The sequence below is a fragment of the Macaca thibetana genome, chromosome 18 (genome assembly GCF_024542745.1).
Source record: "Macaca thibetana thibetana isolate TM-01 chromosome 18, ASM2454274v1, whole genome shotgun sequence".
Taxonomy (NCBI): Eukaryota; Metazoa; Chordata; class Mammalia; order Primates; family Cercopithecidae; genus Macaca; species Macaca thibetana.
In genome coordinates, this window is record NC_065595.1 from 38,185,317 (window position 1) to 38,202,859 (window position 17,543).

The 17,543-nt window shown below is 36.6% G+C and overlaps 1 protein-coding gene and 1 long non-coding RNA gene across 6 annotated transcripts in view; both read right to left on the bottom strand.

The window, feature by feature from the left end:
* The window catches only part of LOC126941250 (uncharacterized), a 268,663-nt gene extending 268,329 nt beyond the window's left edge, over positions 1 to 334 (bottom strand). For all 4 annotated transcript variants that reach the window (XR_007721200.1, XR_007721198.1, XR_007721199.1 and 1 more), the window contains exon 1: positions 67 to 334. This is a non-coding gene — a long non-coding RNA (uncharacterized LOC126941250). The remainder of the gene's footprint in view (positions 1 to 66) is intronic.
* A 40-nt stretch (positions 335 to 374) lies between these two features.
* Positions 375 to 17,543, bottom strand: part of PIK3C3 (phosphatidylinositol 3-kinase catalytic subunit type 3) — a 578,331-nt gene continuing 561,162 nt past the window's right edge. The window contains exon 33 of one of the 2 annotated variants that reach the window (XR_007721190.1): positions 375 to 519. The gene's annotated coding sequence lies outside the window, so the exon portion shown is untranslated. The remainder of the gene's footprint in view (positions 520 to 17,543) is intronic. The other variant, XR_007721193.1, reaches the window with a different exon arrangement.

Here is a 17,543-nt window from a genome sequence, read left to right on the forward strand (position 1 = left end):
CTGCCTTCAGGAATGGGATTAGTACTTTCATAAAAGGTCTTGAGGGCCAGACGCGGTAGCTCTTACCTGTAATCCCAGCACTTTGGGAAGCCGAGGTGGGAGGATAATGAGGTCAAGAGATCGAGACCATCCTGGTCAACATGCTGAAATCCCGTCTCTACTAAAATACAAAAAATTATCCGGGTGTAGTGGCACATGTCTGTCGTCCCAGCTACTCAGGAGGCTGAGGCAGGAGAATTGCTTGAACCTGGGATGTGGAGGTTGCAGTGAGCCGAGATCACGCCACTGCACTCCAGCCCGGAGACAGAGCAAGACTCTGTCAAAAAAAAAAAAAAAAAAAAGAAAGGCCTCGAGGGAGCCTGTTTGGCTCCTCTTTGCCTTTCCACCGTGGTAGGACACAGTACTTGTCTCTTCTTCTGTGTGAGAATGCAGTAAGAAAGTGCCATCTTGGAAGCAGAGTAGTTCTCACCAGACATTGAATCTGTTGGCGCTTGCTCTTGGACTTCCCAGTGTTCAGAACTGTAAGAAATAAATGTCTGTTATTTCTTAATTATCCAGTCTAAGGTTTTGTATTATGACAGCCCAAACTAAGACAATAGTGTACTTATGAAATTCCCTTTCTCTAATTCCAATTAAACCTACAACATAATCATTTTTGACCATTTAAGATAGATTAAGTTTAATAATTTTGACTTTGTCACATCTGTCTAGCAATTTTGGAGAACAATGTGTACAAAATCCATAATTTGATATTGTATAAAATTAGTCAAATATATAAAGGTAATTGCAATTTTGAAATACATAGATTCTTTAGAGAAGAATGATTAATCATAACGTATAAGTAGGCAAATTTAAAGAGCACCTGCTGGAATACAAAATCTTATCTCTAGTCAATATTAGCCATTTTAATTAACTTAACTCTGTTCTTCCTTTGGCAAAAGAATGCCTGATTGCAGCTCCATGAAAAACAGCACAGATTTGTTGCCACTCACATTTCTTACTCTAACTCTTCCTTGAAACATTAACTCCTGCAATTAAGATTGCAGGCATCAACATCGTGGGTAAAGGATATTAGCTACTCCAGGTGTGTCAAAAGATGCAAACAGACCAGATGTTCTATTCTAAGTCCTGTTTTTATTTAAGGCTGGTGGCTTTCACAGGTAAAATTACGGTGGCCTGAGGCTGTTGTATTTTTTTTACTCACTTCATAGTCCAATTAAAGAATTTTTCAGAATTATTCAACTCATTTTTTTTTTGAGATGGAGTCTCACTCTGTCACCAGGCTGAAGTGCACGATCTCGGCTCACTGCAACCTCTGCTTCCCAGGTTCAAGCCATTCTCCTGCCTCAGCCTCCTGAGTAGCTGGGACTACAGGTGTGCACCACCTTACTCCGCTAATTTTTGTATTTTTAGTAGAGATGGGGTTTTACCATGTTGACCAGGATGGTCTTGATCTCTTGACCTCATGATCTCCCTGCTTCAGCCTCCCAAAGTGCTGGGATTACAGGCTGTTCAACTCTTTCTTAGTCTTGCCAACTGAACTAACTCCACTAGGGGCCATGTATCAAAAGTTGACACTCTAACTTGACATACTATTTGGATAGAAAATGAGTGGAGCAAGGAAGATACTGGCAACATTGTTGGGAAATGATATGAGAAGAAAGGGAATCTATACTGACACTCAAAATTCTTTCTGAGGAAGGGAGGCTGTGACCACTTACATGGTAATTATGTTCTCACTCAGAACCACGTTCATCCTCCAGTCTTCTCCTTCTACCCTCTAAGTCTCACTCTCTCCCTCCCTCCTTTCTTTCACCATTCACTCTCTCTAATACCTGCCTGCTGGTTTTCATACATAGCCACAGCCCCAAATTTGTGACACAGCATTGCCACTTTCTTGGTGGTGATTCCCACCTACAGCTCTTAGTCATGTTATTCTCTTTCTAACTTGTTTTCTAGTTGAGTATTGCCCTAGGAATTCTTCTTCATGCAAATGTTTAGATTGCTCATTTAATCAGTATAGCAGTCTGACAACTCACAGCAGTTTGCAAATTTGGATTCTGAGATTCAAAGTAATTTATAATCCAATGTAGCATGTATCTTGGTGTGTTAAGAAATAATATAACATGGCAAGACCACTTTAAAAGAATCAAATGATAATTTAGGCATAATAATGTAGATTTTTTTCTGTTGTCATTGGCATTCCTGACATTTATAGTCTTCTTGCAAAGGATCAAAGAATGCGAGAGTACTTCACCACTTTGGCCTAAAGATTTATTTGACAAAAACATGTGATTTTAAATCACTGCCATGTTCTCCTCAGATGAGTAGTGTTTGCCTTCTTTGCACTTTGTGTTTAGTGTTTCATTTCGGTACTAAAGTTTCCGTGCTTAAATTCATTTCTAGATAAAATGTGTGTGCAGTTGGAGGGGAAATGTTTAAACAATAAGCATTCTAGTAGTTTCATGGTCTGATAGCCATGTGCAGTTGTTAAGATTGCAGGAGGCAAACTCGAGAATCATTTCCCAAACTCAACAGTCTGAGATATTATTTTGTTTACTTAGCTAATGCTGTTATTGATCAACTTCTCTAAACTCAGTGCAAGGTTTTATTTGATATTGGAAAACCTGACCATCAACCACATGAAGTTAAAATCTGCATTCTTGTTAAAGGGAGGACATACACCCTCAGAGTAGCTAGTTAGAGGAAGGGGAATTGAGCAGGGGGAGATCTTTCCTGAAAGTGAGAGGGCTTAATGTATGCCCAAGAACCACAGAAAGAGCTCCAAAATGGTGGCACAGCTCCAAAACACCACAATAGCTATGTGAAAGATTTAAATTTTTGTTGTTGCTGCCATGAACACTATATTTCCCAAAATATATTGTTTTTTGTTTTTTGTTTTTTTTTTGAGACGGAGTCTCGCTCTGTCGCCCAGGCTGGAGTGCAGTGGCCGGATCTCAGCTCACTGCAAGCTCCGCCTCCTGGGTTTACGCCATTCTCCTGCCTCAGCCTCCCGAGTAGCTGGGACTATAGGTGCCCGCCACCTCGCCCGGCTAGTTTTTTGTATTTTTTTTAGTAGAGACGGGGTTTCACCGTGTTAGCCAGGATGGTCTCGATCTCCTGACCTCGTGATCCGCCCGTCTCGGCCTCCCAAAGTGCCGGGATTACAGGCTTGAGCCACCGCGCCCGGCCAATATTTTGTATATGTAGACATTTCATGGAATGGCTTTAATGGATAGCCACATCAGGAGATTGAGCTCGACGTTGAGCATGAGCACAAAGCCTAAGAAGGAGATACACCAAGAGATGGGCATTATAACGCTGTTCAAGCTTGGCTGGAGGGGAGACACCAGGCCAGAGATTCTTAGGAAATTGCAAAACCCTGGAATTTTTGGAAATTACAAGACCTTGAAATGTTCCCAAAGTCTTAGAAAAGACATGAGGCATCTCATAGAATGGAGGGTAGGGAGTGGGTTAACTGAGCTTGTTGTTTTTTATTCTCATTAGGTACGATGACCTGTTAATATTTAAGTTATATTCCATTTTTGTGTTTATTCCCAATGATGTTTTAGGTTAAAAAAATGTACAGACTGTCACAGGATGAGTTTTCTCCTTTCTCTTTATTTTTCTGTTCATGTTTACTTGAATCTATCTATGATTGTTTAAAAATGTGTCAGTGCTATTTATTTGAATAATTCTCCTGGATATTCAAAACTCGTCAATCATTCCATTATTCTTATTTATTTTTTTTCTGCTCCCCTGCTCCTTCTTTCCACACTGCTTGTCTTATCCAAAGCATACAGCTTGGCAGTGCTCTTTACTGAAGTCCCAATTGACAATAAGTACACACAATTAGCCACTTATTTGCAGATTTAATTCTACCCAGTGGAATTAAAGTTGGTAAATTTCCTTATGTTCAAAATTTTAAAAAAATATTTTTAAGTTCTTTTATATTGTGAGAAGTTATTAGATCACTTTAAACCTGCATATTATAAAATGGCTTAACCATCATAGACAGTATTTCCAAGGCACAGGCAGGGTTCCATTAAACTTGTGAACCTAGACAATCTTTAAAAAAATAGATCACACTTTCCCAAAGTGAACCTGACTTTGAATACTGACTTTGACATCAAGTGGACCACAGAAACACAGACTGATGGAGCTGGCAGGAAACTAAGAGATCATGTAATCCAATTTTTAGATAAAGATATTGAGTGGTTAAAACTCTTGTCTCAAACTACACAATTAATGAAATAGTTTAGACCAGAAACTGTGTTCTCTGACTTGCAACAAAGGAAGTGAACAGGGTTTAGTAGAATCACTGGAGTTTTTGGAAGAACTTTATCTATTGTCCTCCTTATTATGGTCCTATGATATAAGTTATATTAACCAACAGGCATTAGGTGGGCACTTAGGGTTCAAGTTCCAATAAAAGCACTCTGGTACATTTTTAAAATTATTCCAAAAGAGTTCCCAAAATGAGTATATTATTTAAACTTGCTTACAACTTCCCATGATTGTTACTTTAAAAGAGAGACTAATACCTTTTGGAAACATTAATTATTGTATATTTAATAAAATTAGTAACATAAACCTACAGTGATAGCTCATGAGATAGCATACACTCAAACCATATCCTTAGACCATCTTGTTAAATGGGCCCTCCAAGTGAAGGAAAATGTTACTTGCATCTTAAGCAGTGCTGTGACATGTCATTGTTCTTGGAGTAAATTGTTAATCTACAAGATGCTAGCCTATATGAAGCCAATGCAAAGTCAAGTAAACACTTGTTAAGTCCCAAGTTAGTGGGTCTTGTTCCACACAACAGTTTCTGACACAGAGCCCTAGAATGAGAAGAATCTGAGAATGCGGCATGCAAGGATATCATTCATGGAACTGATCATATTGCACTGAACATATTGGAAGCCCTTCATTGATGCAGATTATGCAAAAGAAGAAAATAAATTATACACACACACACACACACACACACACGGAAATTTGTTTGAATAGGCAATTTACCTAAGACCAAAAAGCAGAAAGATCCAATCCTTCCATAGTACTATATAATTTTATTTGTCCTGGTTACTATTTTTCCCACTGTCAGATTCGTTGATCTGTATCATGGGTTCCCTTTGCTTCAGTCCTTTGCTTGTTTTGAGCTGTCTATGGTGCTTACCTCCAACCTTGAAATAAATTTTCTGGACTAATAGAATCTGCAGTTTCATAATGATGTGGAGTCTCTCGTATAAACCAGGTACTTCTCTTCTATCTTGCCACTATCTCTGTACAGACCTAAAGTTAAATGAGACAATCCTCTCTTCCGTTCTCCTCCACAATGCTGTCCCATGTCTCACCCTCCCAAGACTCTTTCTCAGCCCAGTTTCTCTGTCACAGCTTCTGATTAAGTACATAATCAAACAGAAGTTACTGTCATGAGGAGAAGTGTTTGGTACAGTGAAAGAATATTGAGCTGGGTGTTAGAAAGTCTGGTTTCCAATATCGGTCTAATGCTGAGACATATGACCTTTACCAAGTCATGTGAAATCTTAGAAATCCATTTTCTCATTTATGAAAATTAAGATAATGTCATATTCTTTATATTATCCCCAGAAGATGATCACAAGACTTACATGAGATAATAATGCTAAACATCCATGGAAAATAATTGTAATAATCCATATTTGAAATATATTTCATGTTTTAGTCAAAATAATCAATAATTATGCTCTTTCTTCGAGTTTTCTTAATTCTATCAGATGGAAGATGAAGTTTTAATGTAATCTTAGAGCAAACTATTTATTCACCTAGTAAATAAATGAATACCAAAAGAAACATGATGCCCCGAGAACTTAGATGTTTAGAGTTAAACTTAGAAGTTAGACATGTTGGGACTAGGAAACATAATAATTAGAAAATAAGAGAAAATCAGGTATTACACACTGCTTTCTCTTCTTTTCCAGGAAAATGGCGTTTCATCTTGTAGGAAAATAGCCACTGTGTGGGTGTGAGGAGAAGCAGCCTTTTATACTGAAAACAAAAATAAAATTGAAAGAGAGGTAAAAAATAATATCATAGCATTAAGAAGAAACACAGGAAGGAAAGACAGAAGATAAAAAGGAAGGAAAGAGGGAAAGAGGAAGGAAGGAGGGTAGAGAGGAAGAAAGGGAAATGAAAGGGTGAGTGGCACAAAAGAATAAAAAAAGGAAGAGGAGCGAGAAAAGGTGAAGGAAAAGGAGAAAATGAGGGAAGGAGAAAAAAATAAGCTATGCATTAATAAATTGAGTCACTGAAGTCACTCAACTTTTCTAGACTTGATTTCTTTAACAAATAAAAGGACTTGGACTAGAAGATAGCTAAGATCTTTTCAACATTTGGAGGAAGTTCTTCCATTTTAATTCTCTTTTTGAACTCCATGGAACCATGAGCTACTCACTTTGTGAAAGCAAAAGCTAAAAAAACACTGTTATGAAACCTCACTCTGCAATATATTTTGTGACAAAGAAAAGAAATAGACAGCCAAGGATACTTCTGCTATACAGTAGGATTATATACAGAACACTTTTTGACCTTATTAAAAATTATCAAGCCTTTCAACACAAGGCTAATGTGTTGAATGTGGCTGTTGAAGTTGTCTGTTTACCATTAAACTAAATAGAACACCATTTCATGCCTGACTTCCTTCAGCTATATGAAGATTGCTGTGGCATGTTAGAAAAGGTAGTGGGAACTCAAGGAAACAAAAAGTTCCTCTTTGTGATGGTTGACAGTCTCCTCTGATTTAAAATTCCTTTACAAAGAGCACCGATCCCCGACTCCTGGAAGCAGCACATTTTCACAGATGACACTGCCTACTTGGGTGATAGCACAATTGTTTGTCTTCCTCAGAATAAAAAGGATAGGAATAAAATGAACTGGTAACGCAGAGCTTCACAGATAATAAACATAGTGATAATACACTGGCCTTGGGAAGCAGGCAGATTAATGAACAACTCTTGATTTCACAAGGCCAGTTTGACCCAAAGCAAAACTGAAAATCAGGTAGGACAAAAATTCCCTCTGTCACTCCAAGGTTTCACTCTTTCCTCAACTTTTCCTCCCCTTTACTCCTTTTTGTTTCTTAGAATCCAATAGTATCTTACCCTGGTTTCTTCTGTCTTACTCTGATTTCTTTTATCATGAAGTTTATAACTCATTAAGACTGAAGTGTTAAGAACATACTATGTGGTCTCTCCTGAGATTATCTGATTGCTAAACAGAATACCAGCAAGAGCAATGGGGTAAATGCAACATGACATAATAAATGTACCTAGGACTAGAATCCAGGAGTTCTGCCTTAGCTTTGTGGACAGGTAGCTGTATGGCCCTGGGCAATTCACTCCTCTGAGCCGTAGTTTTTTCAAATGAAATATGATCTAGAATACTTTATAATTCAGAAATCAGTTCTTTAGGGCAGAGTTTCAGGACTCAATGGAAGAACACATGGGAACATTTGGAAAAACTTGAGCAAGTCTCATTTCATTTCTACTATCATGACACAGGCCTTTATATTCTCTCACAGATGAGGTGGGTTGAGTGAAAGCAAATATAAGCATTATCACTTACTTGCAAATATAGGATAATCCTTTTTATAACATCAGCCTAAAGGTGACTCATGACTTAGCAACATCGCTATGTGGTTGATGCACGGGCCACCTTTATCTCCCTCAGGAACAACCGCTATCACTGACTGAAAATAGTGAAAGTGCCCACTCTTCTTTCATTTTCTCTTGGCAGTGCCAGTAAATCACTTTAAGCATGATTCCTGCTGAGCTCACCTACACCTGACAAAGTAATAGGACAATATAATACAGTGAGTCCATTGTTGGTGTCCTACAAATTAAACAAAATATGATAAGTTTATTTTACAAGTTCATTTAAATAAGCCAATGAACTCCTCTTTATCTCTTGAGAGAGGCTAATCTCAGGATAAATGGCTGGCAGGAGTAAGAGAGCATTCCCAGCGAGTATCTCAGCAATTGGAATAGTCAGAGTATTGCATGAGAGGGGATAGTCTGTGAGAAAAGATGAAACTAGATAGGGGAAACGGTGCACAGTGACACAGAAAAAGACTTTTTCCACTGCCAAAGGGAATTTCATACCAAGGCTGTGGCTGATATTTGGGAAGACATAGGGGACTTTTATACTTGAAACTCCTTAATATTCAGTGACCTTTAGAAGCAGATCTGACAACTAGTGCCCATGAGCAGGGCTGATACTATTGGTTGTACACTGTATGCATGGTACACAGGTACTCAGTCAAGGAGGAGGTAGATAACACTTTAAATCTAGTCAATACTGTACTCACCAAGCTCTGCATCTCGGTATAAGTTTGTATCTGCCCTGGGGATGGAGGATCATGTACCTCTCTAATTGCACAAAGATGCCCTGTAAGTTAACAGGAGCCCTGCCCCTCAGAATCACTCAGGAAGCTTGTTTGTCAGGTAGACTGGTTTATTCTGTGTCTATCTTAGACACCTACAGGAATCCTCTGCCTATCCATGGTTTTTGTTCCCACGGTTTCAGTTACTTGTGGTCAGCTGCAGTTTATAAATATTAATGAAAAATTCCATAAACAAACACTTCCTAAGTTTTGAATTGTGGATCATTTTGAGTAGTGTGATGAAATCACACAATGTCCTTCTCCTTTCCACTCCATCCTGCCCGAGATGAGGATTGTCTTTGTCCAGCATGTCCATGCTGTCTATGCTATCTGCCCATTAGTCACTTAGTAGCTGTCTCATTTATCAGATTAACAGTGCAGGTATCTCAGTGTTTGTATTTAAGTAACCCTCATTTTACTTAATAATGGCTCCAAAGCACAAGACTAGTGATGCTAGCAATTCAGATATGCCGAAGAGAAGTTGCTAAGTGCTTTCTTTACATGAAAAGGTGAAAGTTCTCAAGTTAATAAGGAAAGAAGAAACATAAATGCTGAGGTTGCTAAGATCCACATAAGAACAAATCTACTATCCATGAAATTGTGAAGAAACGAAAAATAAGTTAATATGTAGTATATGTTGTCTCAGTACTATTCATAGTTTCATGCATCCACTGAGGGTCTTAGAATGTACTACCTGTGGACAAGGCGAAACCTTGTTCACAGGGAGTACTCCAGCTTAGACTTACTGAGTTAGACTCTTCAGAAATGTGGTCCATGTGATTATTATTTGAAGAGCTATGCAAATCCTCTACTCCACGAGGCAGCCAATTTTGTCAACTACTGACTCACAGCATCAACCGATATATTTTCTCAACACTGCTATTTCCCTAATACACAGTCATAAAGGTAAATAATATCTCTCCATCTCTATCTGTATCCCTATTATCTCTATATCCATCTACCTTCTACTTCCAAGAACCCAGGACATTACTATCTGCCAAGAACCAAAGACACAAAATTAGGTTACTCTAGAAAATATGCTCCTTTGTTGAGAATAATAAAAGTATCAGGATTGTTTTTCTCTTCATAGCTCTTCTGCCTTCTCCTCATGCTTCTTTCAGAGTGGTGCAATAGTATTAGATCTGCATTCTCTTTGAGAGGCACATCGTACCACAAAGGGCTTAGCATGAGAGAAGAACCTGGGGAAAAACCATCATGGCTGGATGCTTTATTCTGTCTCTCATCCTGACTTTAAAGAAACAAGTAGAAGAAGTTCCTGAGGTTTTAGCTCTTTAAAGAGATCCTCAAGACAGGAAAGTCCAAAAGGAATGCAGAACATTGTTGGAATGAAAAATTGTGCATCTACAGGTAATAAGTCCTCAGGAAACCAATTATGCCAACAGGAGACTATAGTGAACAGATCTGATTGAGTCTGCAAAATGAAAGTCTAATGATCTTGTAAATCCTTACTTAATACACTTCTTGTTTCCAAATACTCATTAGCACAATTTCCCATGTCAAAAACTTCCTACGGATCAGTATAGAGTTAAATAAATCATTGTAGATCGTTGTGCTTTTCAAAATTTCCAGACACAAATGGTCACACTATTAAAATACTTATATACTTTTTAAAATGTCAAATAACTCAACATGAATCATTTCATTGTTCTCTTTGGCTTCATCTATCATGTCCATATAAAGGATTCCCAAACATGTCATCTTAGACTTCCCTCTCTCATGGATTACAGTCTTATATGTCTTCTTACAGAAGAAGTGTACATTCTTATCTATGTGTCTTATGTGTCTTGAACTCAGCATATATAAAAGCTGAATTCATCATCTTCACTATCAAAATATTTCCAAGTTCATATTCTCTGGCTGTGAGACAACATGTTTTCTTGTTACTCCTCCCAAAATCCCAGTTAAATTTTACTGTTTTTTCTCTTTATCCTTTCTACATCTAATCAGGACTCAAGACATGTCCTCTATCATAGTATTTCCTAAATCCATTTCTTTACTTCAATTCTCAGTACAAGTGCCTCTATCCAATTTTTGATAACCTCAAGCTCAGACTCTGATAACTATTCCTAATATGTTTTCTTGTTTTCAGACTCTTAATGATCTAATGTATTTTAGACAGCAATAGGTAATTAGTATTATTAAAGCAGACCCTTCTACTGTAACAAACAACAACAATTATTGGAAACTTTCAAAGTTCTCTATGAAGTTGATTCTAAAGGAGTTGGAACTACCTTTCCAACTTTACCCTACACAAAAATTTTCACATTACTCAAAATTTTCCAAACATGAGTAACATTTTTCTACCACTACTCTTTCATTGCTTTCACTCATTGACCTGCCCTTTCTGTATCTCTATTCTCTATTGAAGTCCTTTTTATCTTTTAATACCAAACTTCATCCTTTCTCTACTGTACTTTTCTTCATCATCTCAACCAGAATGGGCCTTCTCTGGCCTCTGCACTTAGTTCTTATCTTACCAATTGCATGTATGCATTGCTTTGAAATGCAGATATTTACGTATATTACATCTTTCTTACAGGGTTTTTCAGATCAGCATAAATGGCATTTCCCAAAAAGTAGAACTAACTAGAAATAGAATTGGCCCCTAAAGGAGGAAAGGAGTTACTGATCACTGGAGTTATTCACAAACAGAAGCAGAGGCTATAAGTGCTTATGATACAAATATTAATGAGGCCATTTAAGAATCATATAAAGGTGAGACTAGATTATCTACAATAAAAGACATTATACATTGACGTTAATGGTATATTTTGCTGATATAAGAAGTAAAAAGAGTTCATGTATTTTAAAATGTATACTGAATATCAATTACACATAAGAGATTATGCTAGGCACTATAGGTGAGTAGATAAAAACATAGATATTTTCATTTGCTTTTCCTTTTGTAGAAAAGGCAGGACTCCAGTAATATGGTAGACTAGAGACTTGCACTGATCCTGCCGCTGACACAATAAAAATCCTGGACTATAACTACAAATACAAATACATACACAGTTTCTAAAATTCATCCAAATGTCACAAAAGTTTAAGATATTCTTATGCAAAAAGTGGAAAAAAAAACAAAAAACAGAGTAAAATAAGAACTCAAAGAATTAAAAAGGGAACTTGAAGTCGGCTTTTGCCATTTGCCAATTTGCTGAACTTTAGATCCTATAGACGGCTCTTACAGACCGAACAGAAAACAACAACAGTAAGTCCCGAATCTACCCTAGTTTAGAGTCTAAAAGGAGGTGCCCACACAACTATATCCTCACTGTAAGTTGGTATGGTAACCAAACCCTTTTCCCATCCACCTTGAGGGTCATAAAAGTAAATGCTTCTCAGCATTGATGAAGAGTAGAATGGAAAAAATATTTACTGAAAGCAGGACATGCAAGTCAGCCCTTACATAGATTTATATCCCAAATTCATACCATTCATGAACCATAAATACCTCAGGCAAAAAACTTAACTCTGAGTGTCACTAGGCTGGTGGTACCTTCAGATATCCAATAAAAGCAAAAGCAAATCTTCTCTGGAAGAAACAATCTTCGTCTAAGGCCTCAAGTAATTTCCTCCAAGAAATATTTCAAAGACAAAAATACATTTTTTAAATACACAGGATACCATGAGCAAGAACCAGCAGAAATGAACAGAGGGTTTTAAAAGATCTGTAAAGATTTCAGATATAGAAATAACTAGAATGAGTTTACAGAATAACTATTTACTTTTAAAGCAACTTAGATATCTAATGTAAGACTATGGTAGAATGAAGATTATGGTGAATTCCCACCCCTAAAAGCAATGATCAAATTGCTCCAAATGGTCAAAACAACCATTTTGCAGCTCCAGCAATTTATCAAAGAAAAACAAAAAATCCTGAGCATTGGCTAGTCATGAAAAGTTGCTAGAACTTTGAGTAGGAGCTGCAGAGTCTGCAATCCTTTTGCATGGAGCTGCTGCCATCCACCCTCTACCAGCTCCAGCAACAAAAACAGTAGTTACCAGTGTGGGCTGGCCAGGAAAACTAGGGCTGTGTCTTCCAGCAAGAGTAGGCCCAATTTTAAATGGAGGGTGAACATGCACAGTAGTGTTGTCAGTGAAAGTAACAAACTTGCTACCAAACGAATGAGAAAAACCTACAGTTCTGGGAGCCGAAGTTTATGATGCTGATGGGGGTGGGCAGTGGGCCATCATATATTTTATGGGGTGATCCTGTGATTGCCACAGAAGAGAAGAGAGAAGCTCTTCACACATTCCTGGTTGACTAGCTTTGTCCAATTAACAAAGTGCATATATATCAGGCAAAGAAATAAGAAGAATGATCTACACTGCTCAGGGAAAAATCAGCCATTATAAATTTAACTCCAAGGGGACACAGATAATGAATTTAGCAGACAAAGATTTTAAGCACTTATTATAAATTTAGTAAAAGAATTAAAGTAAGCTCTAACTTTAGAGTGAATTAAAGGAAAGATGTGATGACAACTTAAATAACAGGAAATTTCACTAAAGAAATAGAAGCATACAAAACCAAATGTACATTCTAAAGTCAAAATAAAATATAATCAAAAGCAAAACAACTAGGCAGTAGGGAAAGTAAAAAAATAACTGCTTAATTTTAAAACAAAATAAAATGCAAGCTTGAATATGTGCAGAGGACAAACATCCTTAAAGAAAAACACAGATTTTGCAGCAGCAAATAGAAATTCCAGAAATTAAAAAAATACATTATTTGAAACTTAAAACTTTAGTGTACATAATGGAAGAGAAAGTTATCAAAGTGGAGCAGGGATCTGAGAAATTATCACGAATAAAGTAAAAGGAGGTAGAATGATGAAAATATAAAAGGAAGCTAAGATGCATAGAGGATAGAGAGAAAAATATCTATGTTTATTCCAGAGAAGAAAAGAAAAAGTGGCAGAGACAATATTTTAATAAAAATGGCTGAGAATTCTCCAGAATCGAAGAAAGACATCTATATGTGTGTGTGTGTGTGTGTGTGTGTATGTGTGTGTGTATCTGTATATATATTTAACAAATCCAATAAATACTAAACAATATAAACATAATAGAATTAAAACATAAAACTCCAACAATAAAAAGAAAAAACAGCTAGGGAGAAAGAGAGAAAGAGAAATTATCTTCCAGGAAATAACACACTGACAGCTGACATCTCATTGGCAAAACTAAAAGTTAAATACAGCGGAATAATATCTTCAATATGCCCAGAGAAAAAAGGAATGTCAACTAAAAGTTCTACACTGAGTAAAAATATCTTATGATAGCAATATGAAGATATTTTCTGAAACATGTAAGCTGAGTTTACATCAACAGACCCTAACTAGAGATAAATAAATAAATAGTAAATAGTATATAATGAGCAAAGTGATAACAGATGGACAATCAAATCTGAGATGAAAAAATGATGGACACTAATGTGATAAATTTGTTAGTGAATTTAAACAAACATTAACTGCTTAACATAGCCATGTTTGATGATATTTGCTTATAAAATGTACAAAATCTCACGCCTGTAATCCCAGGACTTTGGGAGGCCAAGTAGACCAGATCACCTGAGGTCAGGAGTTCGAGACCAGCCTGGCCAACATGGCGAAACCCTGTATTTCTGCTAAAAATACAAAAATTAGCTGGGTGTAGTGGTGCGTGCCTGTAATCCCAGCCACTTGGGAGACTGAGGTAGAAGAACTGCTTGAACCCGGGAGGTGGAGGTTGCAGTGAGCTGAGATTATAGCACTGCACTTCAGCCTGGGAGACAGAGTGAGATTTCATCTCAAAAAAAGAAAAAAAAATGTACAAAATCATGAAAGGATAAGTCAGGATATGGCTAAAAAATTAATCTCAACAATTCCAAAAGCAGAAAGGAAGGAAAACATGGCACAAAATATTTTGGAAATGGGAAGCTTGTAATAAGATGTTTGATCCAAATTCCAATATATTAGATATTATATTCCAATTAAAGTAATAAAAACTTAGTTAATTCAAAAAAATCAACCAAACTGAAAAGAATCCAACCACCTGTGATTTGCAATAAGTTTAAAACCTAATGATACAGGCCGGGTGCGGTGACTGGGTAAACAGGAATGGTTTTCCTATCACTATATACTTTTAAGCAAAAGCATTACTAGATATAGGTAGTTAATAATATTAATAATAATAAGTTGAATTCATCCATAAGTAAAATAATTTTTTTCTTATTATACTTTAAGTTCTGGGGTACATGTGCAGAACGTGCAGGTTACATAGGTATACACGTGCCATGGTGGTTTGCTGCACCCATCAACCTGTCATCTACATTAGTTATTTCTCCCAATGCTATCCCTCCCCTAGCCCCCCACCCCACAACAGGTCCCAGTGTGTGATGTTCCCTTCCCTGCGTCCATGTGTTCGCGTTGTTCAACTCCCACCTATGAGTGAGAATATGCAGTGTTTGGTTTCCTGTTCTTGTGTTAGTTTGCTGAGAATGATGGTTTCCAGCTTCATCCATGTCCCTGGAAAGGACATGAACTCATCCTTTTTTATGGCTGTATAGTATTCCATTGTGTATATGTGCCACATTTTCTTTGTCCAGTCTATCATTGATGGGCATTCAGATTGGTTCCAAGTCTTTGCTATTGTGAACAGTGCTGCATAAACAGATATGTGCATGTGTCTTTATAATAGAATGATTTATAATCCTTGGGGTATATACCCAGTAATGGAATTGCTGGATCAAATTGTATTTCTATCGCCCCACTGTCTTCCAAAATGGTTGAACTAATTTACACTCACACCAACAAGGTAAAAGTGTTCCTATTTCTCCATATCCTCCCCAGCATCTGTTGTTTCCTGCCTTTTTAATGAATGCCTTTCTAACTGGTGTGAGATGGTATCTCATTGTGGTTTTGATTTGTGTTTCTCTGAAGACCAGTGATGATGAGCTCTTCTTTCATATTTTTGTTGGCTGCATAAATGTCCTCTTTTGAGAGTGTCTGTTCATAACCATAGCCCACTTTTTGATTTTTTTTCTTGTAAATTTGTTTAAGTTATTTGTAGATTCTGGATATTAGCCCTTTGTCAGATGGATAGATTGCAAACATTTTCTCTCATTCTGTAGGTTGCCTGTTCACCCTGATGATAGTTTATTTTCCTGTGCAGAAGCTGTTTAGTTTAATTAGATCCCATTTGTCAATTTTGGCTTTTGCTGCCATTGCTTTTGGTGTTTTAGTCATGAAGTATTTGCCCATGCCTATGTCCTGAATGGTATTGGCTAGGTTTTCTTCTAGGGTTTTTATGGTTTTAGGTCTTACGTTTAAGTCTTTAATCCACCTTGAGTTAATTTTTGTGTAAGGCGTAAAGAAGGATCCAGTTTCAGTTTTCTGCATATGGCTAGGCAGTTTTCCCAACACCACTTATTAAATAGGGAATCCCTTCCCCATTGTTTGTTTTTGTCAGGTTTGTCAAAGATCAGATGGTTGTTGATGTGTGGGGTTATTTCTGAGGCCTCTGTTCTGTTCCATTGGTCTATGTATCTGATTTGGTACTAGTACCACGCTGTTTTTGTTACTGTGGTCTTGTAGTATAGTTTGGAATCGGGTAGTGTGACATCTCCAGCTTTGTTCTTTTTGCTTAGGATTGTCTCAGCTATGTGTGCTCTTTTTTGGTTCCATGTGGAATTTAAAGTAGTTTTTTCCAATTCAGTGAAGAAAGTCAATGGTAGCTTGATGAGAATAGCATCGAAGCTATAAATTGCTTTGGGCAGGTTGGCCATTTTCACAATATTGACTCTTCCTATCCATGAGCATGGAATGTTTTTCCATTTTTTTGTGACCTATCATATTTTCTTGAGTAGTGGTTTGTAGTTCTCCTTGAAGAGGTCCTTCACATCCCTTGTCAGTTGTATTCCTAGGTATATTTTTGTCTTCGTAGCAATTGTGAATGGGAGTTTACTCATGTTTTGGCTCTCTGTTTGTCTGTTATTGGTGTATAGGAATGTTTGTGATTTTTGCACATTGATTTTGTACCCTGAGACTTTGCTGAAGTTGCATATCAGTTTGAGATATAATTTTAAACTTAAAATATAACTAATAATGCAGTCTCAATATGTATAGAAATAATTGAGATATCTTCAAGAAGAAATTGGCAATTCACAATCACAATGAGAGATGACATATATTTTATATAAATCATAAAAAAGAGTTACTGATTTAGAAGAGTTTAATAGTGTAATTAGTATATACTGGAGCTACTGAGATATAGATGATACTATACACCAGTTACAGAACACATAATATTTTCAAGCTCACTAAAAATGTATAATATAAATAGCATGCAACTATAAGTAAAACCAGAGGGGGAGCTATAGCCTTAAAATACTTATAGTAGAAAATATAAAATGTTAACTCTAGTGACCCAAGTATCTATCTTAAGAACTTTTAAAAAACAGAAAAATAAATCTTAAAAGGACAGTAAACAGGAAATAGTAAACATAAGTGAAAAGACAATGAAATGGAAAATAAATATGCAACAAAAGGATCAACAGTTTTTTGAAAAACTGATAAAACAGAGAAACCTTAGTTACACTGACAAGAGAAACAAACACACAAAAACATAATAGAGACAAATGAAAAAATATGAAATATAAAAAGGAGAAATCACTACAGGTACTGTAGATATTTAAAAGTTGTTAAGGTGAACAATAAACATCTTTAGACAATAAATTTTAAATATTAGATGAAGCAAACTAATTATCAGGATAATATGATTTACTAAATCTCCCAAAAGAAACCAGACTTGTTCTATAACCAAAGAAAAACAGAAAGACAAACATATTTCACAAAAAAACTCTTAGCCTCTGTATCTTCATTGATGAGTTCTATAAAACAAATAATTTCAGTTTTAGATATATTATGCAATTTGATGAAGGTAGAACAGGATTTCTCACTATTAACATTTTTGACCAGATAATGATCTGTTTTGGAATGCTGTCCTGTACAGTACAGGATGTTCATCACCATCCCTGACTTCTACTCACTAAATGCCAATAGTACCTTCACCACAAGTTGTGACAATCAAAATTATCTCTGAGTATTGCCAAGTG